This window comes from Alligator sinensis, unplaced genomic scaffold (assembly GCF_000455745.1).
Source record: "Alligator sinensis unplaced genomic scaffold, ASM45574v1 scaffold372_1, whole genome shotgun sequence".
Taxonomy (NCBI): domain Eukaryota; kingdom Metazoa; phylum Chordata; order Crocodylia; family Alligatoridae; genus Alligator; species Alligator sinensis.
The window spans coordinates 959807-970245 of NW_005842387.1; the positions used below are offsets into that span (position 1 = coordinate 959807).

General features: G+C 45.0%; 1 long non-coding RNA gene across 5 annotated transcripts in view; it reads left to right on the forward strand.

Annotated features, from left to right (window-relative positions):
- The window catches only part of LOC112551225, a 22496-nt gene extending 12811 nt beyond the window's left edge, over positions 1–9685 (forward strand). For 3 of the 5 annotated variants that reach the window (XR_003095448.1, XR_003095452.1, XR_003095451.1), the window contains exons 3-4: positions 3239–3352; positions 7381–9684. This is a non-coding gene — a long non-coding RNA (uncharacterized LOC112551225). Of the gene's footprint in view, positions 1–3238; positions 3353–4598; positions 4673–7380 lie in introns of all 5 variants that reach the window. The other 2 variants (XR_003095449.1, XR_003095450.1) reach the window with 2 other exon arrangements.
- Positions 9686–10439: the final 754 nt, after the last annotated feature.

A 10439-nucleotide genomic window follows, 5' to 3' on the forward strand; every position in this document is an offset into this window, starting at 1 on the left:
GGTGTTGGAAGCAAAGGTTGGGGTGGAAGGGAGGGATGGGTTGATAATGAATTGACATAAAGTGAGATGCTGGGGGTGCTGAAAACGATGCTGCTAAAGAAGACACTGAGAGGCAACAGGATCCGGTGGAATTTTACGTGAAATTTTGGGACTTCGTTAAGGGGGATCTCTTGGCCTTGTTTAGGGAAATTATGGATCAAGGTTGGGTAGGGGAGGGTTTCGCACAGGGTGTTGTGGTTCTGATCTATAAGAAAGGGGGACAGGAACACACAAAAAACTGGAGGCCTATCACCTTGTTGAATTCGGATTATAAGCTGTTCTCCAAGATCCTAGTGGCAAGGTTGGGGGAGGCACTACTGCAGGTGCTGGTTGGGGAATAAATGGGTGTGGAGGTGGGGGCAGTGGATGACACAAGTGCATTGGGTACTTCAGAATACACTATCATAACATTGCTAACCAGAAGTGGAACACTATAGTCGCGAGCCTTGACTTGGAAAAGTCGTACAACAGCATTGGGCATGGATTTTTGTTTTGGATTCTGGAAGGGATAGGGATGCCAGGGAAATTTGTGGGGTCAGCATGGGCACTTTATAGGAGGGCAATGAGCAGTGTTCTGGTGAGGGGCTTCCTGGGGAGGCATTTGGAATGGGCTCTGGGGTGAGACAAGGGTGTCCGCTGTCGCCGGGGCTCTTTGTTTGTGCCATTGAACCTCTGGCACAGTGGATCAGGAGGGATAGGATGATCAGTGGGGTTAGGGTGCTGAGGGGAGGGGAATTAAAAATCCCCTTATACAGGGGCAATATGATGTGCATGGTGAGGGATGAGGTGTCCCTGGAGAGGGTGATGAAGCATGCAAATGAGTTTGGGGAGGTATTCGGGGCAAGGGTGAATGTGGAGAAGAGTGTTGTCTTGGCGGTAGGGGATTGGAGGGATTTGGGGAAATTCAGACTGCGGGTGGAGAGGGAGGAACTTAATGTACTGGGTGTATGGATAAATACCCAGGGGAAAGGGAAAGGGGCATGGGAGGTACTGGAGGGGAGGGTGAAACAGGCGGTGGGGTTGTGGGGAACATGGGGGTTATCATCTAGGGGGAAGGTGAGGGTTATCAAACAGTGCCTGTTGCCGATGATTTTGTACATGGGGATGGTGTACCCCGCAACCTGGCTACAGGCCCAGTGGGTCCAGTGGGCCTTGTGCCTCTTCTTTTGGCGGGGGAAGACAGAGAAGGTGGCCAGGACAGAGTTATATAAGGAGGAAGGGTTGGGGGGATAGGGTTTCCCCAACATAGAGGTTTTTGTTCATGTGCACTTCTTGAAGATGGTGGTGAGGGAAGTGAGAGGGGCTCCAGGAATGGTTTCCAACTTCTGCAGGTTCTGGGGGGGAAGGCTATTACAAAGGTTGGGGCCTGTGGTGTTGGACTGCATCTCCCAGGCACTGCAAGTGATGCTGGACAGAAGCAGCTCTAGCTACCTATTTGCCCAATATCACACAGGCCAGACTCAATATCCCAGACTGCCACTTAGTGCCAGGCAGGCAGGTGGGCAAGGCTGCTTCTGTCCAGTGTCCCCCTCAGCGCCAGCAGAGGCCGGAGCCACTTCCCACGGTGCCCACCAGCAGAGGCAGGGGCCAGAGCATGGCTCGCCTAAGGCATGCCTTGTAGTGCCACCATCCATACTGCCCACCCAGAGGCAGGATAAAATCAATTGGTGGGCTGTATTTTGCCCACCCCTGCTCTAAGTGTTAAAAGCCCATATTCACTCCAACTAAACTGTGGTTTGGTTTATCCCAGGTATACTGTTACGTCAACCACAGACACAAATTTGGAACTCCATAATGAAATAGCAGCAGAAAATCAATCTCTGTAATTGGTCAACATTAATACTGCTAATATTGTTATGCATAATGGAGCCACATCTCCCTTGGGGTAGCACTACTTTCTAGCTAGGACAAAGTGTCTCTGAAGTGGCAGCTGACCATAAGAGAAGTAGCCCCAGGAAGTGGCACTGTCTGGTTATGTAAGACTGGCTCAATGACTCTTGTGCCGTCCTGCCTACCTGCAGGTATAAGGCAGGGAATAGCCAGAGAAAAGGTGTGTGGCCTGGCTTTCCTTATAATTCCTGACTGCTGTAGTTGTTCCCTGAGGCTGCTGTCACCCACTGTAACTTAGGGCCACCTGCAGGCTGCTTTAAATTATGCTGAGGGACTGGCTAGGTGAATAGAAGGGTGCAGATCTTAGGAGAGTACAAAGATGGATTTGTCAATCTTCCCTGAGACCATTTGCATTGCACTTCCCATTTTTGTGTTTATTATTTATTTTACTGTGGATTTTAGGAGACTGTATCATGGAGAAGGACTCCTTTGCACCAGGTGCTGGACAAGCAAAAAACAAAAAGATAGGTTGAACACAAAAGAGCTGACAATAGCTTTACTCCTTCTGTATCTTGCGGGAACTTTGGCTGCAGTTGGATTCTGGGCCAACACTTGGATTCTGGGCCAACACTTTCAAAGAAGAGTTTGCTATTTAGTATTGTTATTATTATTAAAATTATTACATCAACTACTACTATTACTACTTCCCAAGTGCAGATGTGACTTTGCAATTGCTTAATATTTCCATTTTTTTTACTTTTCATTTTAAGCTTGGCTTGGATCCATCAGGGTTATCTCAAGCAGACTTGGAATTCTGCACAAACAACATCAACCTTTTGCAACCTTTTCACAGTAGGAGAAAGGGTTGGGTTTTTTTTTTAACTTTCCACAGCTCAGAAATGAATTCTGCTCAGGCTTTAAAAAAAAACCCCTCACTTTCGGGCTTGAAATGTATTTCTTCCATGAGGAATTCTTCAGAAAGTTACGAGCATGTGAAAAGAGGTAGTCATGGAATTCTCATTGCAGACTTACCTGGAGCCTTAGCTACAAGCAAAAGCTCTAAGGAACTTGGTTTGCAATATAGCTACCCCATTTAGTCCTAGCACCACATAACATACGTGCGGATGTGGATAGGATTATCAGGCAAAGAGAGCCGAGTCAGTCTTTGAGAAGATGGACTCTGCGTGGTTGCTATGTACAATAATGCTTTCAGTGCACAAAGAGTGCTAGTGAGAGAAAAAATGCAGGCAGGCAAATTCACCTGAACACTCATTTTTAGCAGGGAGGAGGAGCAGCAGTCCTTTCACCAGCAAAACCATTTGTCTGTAATGACACCAAGGTCATTATTTTGTATTTTTTTGTATTTCAGGAGTGCCCTCTGCAGAGTCACAGCCCTGCTGTACTGAGAGCTGTACAGACACAAACTAAGAGATAATTCCTTCCTCACAGATTTGGCCATCTAGGTGAAGACCAGATGCAGCAGGTGGGTGTCACAAACTGAGGTGTAATGGCAGAGAGAGAAGAAGGGAAACAATAGTAAAAATGTGTGTTCATGTGCACTTCTATGGGCTCAGTCATGAGCTTGTCTATATGGGGGATAAAAGGGCATAAGGAACCCTCATATTCCCTTGAATTAGGTACTTGCCAGCTGCTGCACAGGTAGGCAAGACGTGGGGCAGGTGGTGAATGATTATCATCCCACTGGTTCTACTTACTGCCCACTCCCAGCGCCGGTAAAAGTGGCTGAGCTAGCAGAGTTGGAAGAAGGCTGTGACAGCATGGGTGGATCTAGGGACTGACACCACAGGGATGGCTGAAGTCCTTTCCCGCTCTCCCCTTCCTCGGATAGATTGTATGAGTCGGCAGCTGCCAGGGGTTTTCTGAGTCCCCAAAGCAAGTGAGACTCCATCCCCTGCCCCACCCCCCCCCAGCCCAGTCTTGGCACCCTTTCCCCTCCAGTGTAGACACCTCCCCTCCCCCTCCAACAGGGTTTGCCTTCTGGTGCGGAGGAGGGGGACCTGTTGCTGTCCCCAGCTGACCTGGGTTTTCTGTAACTGGTTGTGTGGGGTGCTGGGCTTGGCCAGGGACAGCAGCAGTGGTTGGGTCCCTGATTCCAGGCACTCCTGATCCCTGCTCAGTCTTCCTGGGTGTTCCCTGCTGGCTGGGAGCAGGTGCTGAAAGGTGGGAGGGAGGCACTGCCCACTACCATCACTATCCTGCACCCAACCTGGAACTACATGAGGCTGCTTTCTGTAGCTGGAGCCCTAGGCTGGTGGGGGAAACACAGTCAAGGGTGAGGGAGCAGGGACCTGTCCACTGCCACTGAGCTGGGCCTAGTGGGGGCCAAGCTGAAGTGGGGCATGAGCATCCTAGAGCTTCCTGGTCAGTGAAGACAAGTGGTGGCAGGGTGTGTGTCTGTCCCCCTCCCCCCTTCCTTACCTGCTCCCTGCTTGTTCACCTCTGCTCTCCCTTCAGTATCCCACATCAGGCCAGGATGCCAGCCATGCTTCTGACTCCATAGGGGCCCCAGGCATTGGGGCCATGGGGAACTGGAGTCATGGGCATGTTACCTACATTATGGAAGGGGGTGCAACTGTGTCACTGCACCTCCTGCCCCTGCATGTCATCAAGGGTGTTGACTCAAGCTTCCTTTTCTCAAGGGAAAAAGGGAATGCAGGGACCAATTTAGACTCTCTAAGTCCTGATTTTTTTCTCTGTCTTGCACCTAGAGTGGTCTTGAGCTGAGATTATCCATGTGGGTCTGAGTCAGTTAAGCTTCCCCTTTTGAACAACTGCATTCTTTGTAAGTGATATGATATTTCTCCTCTTCTTTTTGTTTAAATTCATATCTCAGGCCTGGAGAGGCCTTTGACAGCGTCATTATTAGCTAGTTAGAGTAGCGAGTGCCAGAGGCATGTGATGAGGGCAATGAGAGAAGTTAAATAGCTATTTAACCATTTGTAAACAAACCGTAAAATCATATTAACAAAAGGCCTGTGAAACACTCTTCAGTAGGGAACAATTCTTAGAAAATATATTTCCCAAGTGAAGGCTTTGGCGTAAAGGATCGCTTATTAAAGTCATCAAAGAACATGGCAAACGTATGATCTGTAAACATGACATGTGAGACTGGATCTCGTTAATATGCTTATTTAACCCCTTTTGACACTAGCAGCCAGAAGCTTCTGCCACTAAGCACTCAGGCATTTAACATTAGGGCTTTGGGTCCTGAAAACCCAAATCCCAACAGCCGAGGGTAAATGGTAGCTCCCCTGAGAAGGATGGCCCCAGATGTGTGGCAGGCAATATTTTGAGGCATAGGAACAGGGTTAGCAACTATCCTTTGCTGTTCTCAGCAGAAGGGGAATTTGTAACAGAAGATCAGCTGCATAAGACTCTGCTATTAATTGTCTGTGAGAATTACGGCACTTGTTCATTTCTAGAAGCATGGGGAATTTTACCCCTATTGGAAGCTAAGGGCACTGGCCAATTCTAAAGGAGATGGTGGAGCTATCATCTGATCCAGTGCAATAGTTGTGTTCAGTGGATTTTCATATAAGTACTCCAATACTAACAGGAGCACACCTGGTGCTATTCAATAGATAACAGAACCTAGTCACCCCTGTTGGAATGCCATCCCCTGCTTGGGATTTTCAATAGAGACTAAGTGTATTTGATGCATTGAAATTCCAGGAAAGTTGGGTGCCTGCCTATCTTAAGTTCCTTTGAAAACCGTAGGCCCTTTGTCTTGACCTTGGCATGAATCATAGCTATGAAACATATTTTCTGAGGCATCAAGCATGTAGTCTCTTAACATAACTTCTATTACTAGGATTGAGATGGATTTAATATCAAATAACTTTTAAAAAAAGCAAATAGCAGAAAAGTCCATCTCCTTTGAACAGCTCACCTTCCTAAAAAAGGGATTCTCACTCTCCTAAATTGGCTAAGACTGTTACCTGAAAATCTACTAGATGTGAGGAGAACTTCATACAATGAGGATTTTCAAAGAGTTTTATTTGGAAGCGAACAGAGCCAGCTATCCTCAGAAAATCCCAGCTCCAGAGAAAAAGGCAAAAAACATACAACTTGGTAAAGAACTTGAAATGGGTAAATGATGTAAGGGTTGAGTGGAAGTGACACTGGGAGATAGGCTTTACATAATAAAAGTAAGCTGAAACCCATAAGATGCCTATCCATCATGTGGGAAAATACATTTACAGCACTGAGCAATGCTGTATTGTATCAGCCTGGTTTTCCAGTGCCAAAGAGTATGTTGCTTGGAGTAAATACAAGACATGCTTAATGACAATTACAATTTGTCTTAATGACAAATAGAAATACCACCCATGAGCATGAAGCAGTGAGGTGGGAGGGAGGGGGGTGTTATTGTGTTGAGTGGTTCCTACTTGAAAAATCCCAACTGATAAGTCCTTCTGAGCTGGAGCCTGGGGTAGGGCTAATGCAGCTGTCACCAGAACCAATTGTAAGCATACACAGGAGGGAGAAGGGACTGATGGGGAGACGTGGGAGGTAGGGGGAGCCAGGAGGTCTGGGCATGATGAGAGAGACCTAGCAAGAAGAATCTACAGGGGAGAGCTGGAAGTATTTAACAGGAGGGGGTCAGAGAGTGCCATTTATTGTCTAGTATTGTTCACCTCCAACATTCAAAGTTCGTAAGTCAAGGCCCACCAACCATGACATTTCATAAAAAATAATAAAACTGTGACTGTTTTTATTTGCTATCTGGTTTTTTTTACTTTAACTTTCCAGATATTTTGTGCAACCATGAGGGCTGCCCATTTGATCCTTAAAAATAATTGGCACTGAAATTATCACATAATCTCACAATGCCACACTCTTGGGCCTTAAGAAAACATGACATTTCACAAGACAATGGAATCATGAGTTTACCAGACTGGTTTATCTCTCTTGCATCTCTCATCTCCACATCCTCATTGTAATTTTCCCTCTCTGGGTCCTACCTTCATTTGAGTATCCTTCTTTCACACCACCTTGTTGCTCCCCTGCTGTTTTCTATCCACTCTGTTACCCTGTCTGCCTTCAGGGATCACAGATGGCTCCAGGCTGAGGGCCAATGCAAGGCCTGTCCACCCCCTAAGTCCCATTTTGAGAGTTTAAGTGAGACTTAATTGGTGAACTCCTTGAGACTTTCCCTCCCCATGAATGAGTTTCACCTCATAGTAGCAGCCATGTCCACATAACTGACTAGAATCCTAATTCCTTCATCTTTGAAAACACACATTGGATGATATATTGCTTGTCTGGGGCTACTGTAGTCAGCAGCAAGACTTCCACTGCTTTCAGTAATCCAGTGATTCTTAATAAGGGTGCAGCAGCATCCTGGGATGTTATGAGATCCTTTTGAGGGGGACATTCAGTATTAGGTGTACAAGCACCTACACAAAGAAGCTCCTGAGATTGCAAATAGGAATCCATAGCATCAAAAATATTCTGACTTCTTGTGGGTTTCTGATTTTTTTGCAACAGGACAATTCACTCATTTTTTTGAATATGGAAAAATAATAGAGAAGACAAAGAGTGAGCATCCTCCGAAGAGTGCCTTGAGGCTAAAAATGTGAGAACCACTGCAGTAGTCCTTGGAGCAGGCTTAATGGACAAGGTGGGGAAGTAAGCAGAGAGGTATGATACTAGGACATACTGGCCACATCTACACATTATACTACGCCGCTGTAGTATCCCACACTCACAGTATGGGATGTTACTGTGCCCAGAGCAGGAGGGTCATACTCAGTGATCTAATTGGTCCCTTCTGACCCTAGAAATCTATGAAATCTATGAATCATTTAGTGACGGCACAGTAACAACAGTGCCATAGGGGCACGTGTAGACCTTGCCCATTGCCTTGTACATTTGATGCCACCTAACTCCCCACGAACCTCACCTCTTCTTAGGCAATTGGAATACAAAAATTTCAACCTGATGGTGAGTAGCTTGAGAAATGCTAGCCTGCTGCTCCCAAAGGGCAAATGTTTTCCTAAACATTTGAATCCTGGGCATGAGCTTAGGTTTCTCTAAAGCAGCTACACTGTCTCATTGGGAGTTACTCTGCACAGAGTAGGAGTCGATGGGGTGTTTTGTGGCAGTAATCCCAAGTGTGATATAGAGGCAGCATAAGCAGACCCTTGAAAGAAGGCCCATTGACTTCTCTGAGATTTGTGTTAGGTCCTTAGCTAGGACACTCCTTTGCCAGTGCACTTTCTGCTAGTGAGTGCAAGAAAGTAAGAAAATAACTTAGCCCAGCACAACTTGTCCCTGAACTCAAACCCATTAATTATTGGATCACTTCAAAGGAGGAGCATATTAAGGTTGTCAGCAGTTCAGTATATGGTGATTATCATGGTTGCAGGATGGGAAATATCATTCAATACTGTTGGGCCCTCTGATACAGTATCATATTGTGGGAGCATGTTGCAGTGCCATGGTGACATTTGCATGATGCGGTGATGGTTTTTCTATGATGTTACAATGCAAACAGCTCATAGACAATAGTCTCCCAGGGAAGAAGGTTTAAAAAGTTTCCCATCCTTAGTGCAACTGAACAAAGGAAAGAAGGTTTTTAAGAAAAGCCAATGAACTGCTTCTTGAAGTGGCCTCCTATTTAAGAGTGTGCAAACACCTCATCCTCAATAAATGGACCCAAAGGAAATCCAGAAAACAGTGAGCTGTAAGTAGAAAAAACAGATGCCATCTTTATACTGTGATCATCTAGGAACCTTCACTTAACTTTGGCTTTGTGACTGCCAAAAACCAGTACTTGAGAAATGTGGTGCCAGGAATCTTAAAGTCACTTTCTTAAGCTTGGAAAATGCAGCTGCTTTGGGAATCTAGCCCAAGATGGTTATTATCCACTGTGCAGAAAATAGCTTCTGCTGTGAACTTTCCTGAATGCCATATTCTTCACAACTACTGGTCATCTGTATCACCTGGGAATAATGGTACTGTCTGGGAGTGTACCATGATATAAAAGACACCAAACTGGAAATTGGGAAGCTACTACAGAGCCTGATGCCCTCTGTGAAAAAATGTTCATGACTTTCTGCCAGGTTGTTGTTACCATTGTTAAAATGGGCACTGTCCATATAATTAAAAACCTCTGACAGGTGTGAAATCCTGGAAGTTTATATGAATCATTTGTTGCTAAGCAGAATAACATATATCACTGCTGAAATGCATGCCATGAGACAGTTCTAACGTGCCATTTGTCTTTTCCATAATTCATTCTCATGCAGGACAAATGCTCTGTGGAGAGTTAGTCATAACGGACTCTGAACTTTCCCAACTAGAATTACATCTTCATTTGTCAGACAGTCCTTCTGAAGCCCAACTGTTGCTGTATGGTTGCCTGTTTGTAAAATTTAATTGCTCAAAATACACCTGCCCCACAAATCCACTTGTGGTAGGATTGTAGTGAACAAACTCTGCCTCCAGGTTTTAAACCCTGCATTTCCTCTCTGCATTAGCAAGCTGCATCTATGTTATAATTCAGAATAAAACTGTATGGAAAACCCTATCACAAATTACTTCTTTTGCCAATGGAAAGGATGTAATAATGCACACATATTGACTTTCATCTTTGATCAATGCTAAGATTTATTGTCTCTCCAGGCAAATATTGAGTGAGATGTGGCCTTGGTCAATTAAGTTTGTCTCAGTCAATAAATCTAGACATTGACTGCAGGAGAACTCAGTGTCTGCTTGTTGGTTAGTGACTAGCATTAACTGGTATCATCCTCCCAGAAAGGGCTGGTTGGACAAAATGACATCTTTTAAAATGACAAAGAATTTTTCAGACTGCCTCATGGATTTTAGAAACTGGCTCAATCTTTATTTCAGCCACAAGCTTCCTGCGTGATCTCAGGCCAGTGACTTAGCCTGTATTACACAGGTAGTCAGGCTAGATGAATATAATGATTCCTTCTGGCTTCTCAATCTCTGGCTCTGCCTTGGGTCTCAGTTCTCCATTTGTAAACTGGTGATAAAAGCATTTCCCTATCTCCTGGGATGTTATGAGGGATAAACCTATTCATGAGTCTGTGAGGTACTCAGATACTCTACTGATGAAGGACAGATTGTGATACTTGATAAGAAAATGTGCAAAATCCTTCAGGAAACTGAGGGTTGGTGTTAGGGTGCCTGGATTCCTAATGTTAGGAGTGGGTGGCATAAGAAGGATGCTGTGTAATTTAATTGACCACAAACTGTTTCTTCATCAATCTTAGCTCAACCTTTCATGCACAGACCAATCAATAATCTTGTTCCTTGAAAAAATGGCATACTGTGGGAGACTGAAGGAACTCACTCTATTTAGATAAAAAAAGGAGATCAAGAGAAGACTTGATTATGGTGTATTAAGTACCATCATGGGGAGAAAATGCTAGGTACTAAAGAGCTCTCTTTTAACTTGGAAAAGAAAGGCAGAACAAGAACGGATGGCTAGAAGTCAAAGCCAGGGCAATCCACATTAGAAATAAAGCACTTTTTAAAAAGTGAAGATGATTAACCATTGGAATAAACTACCAAAGGGA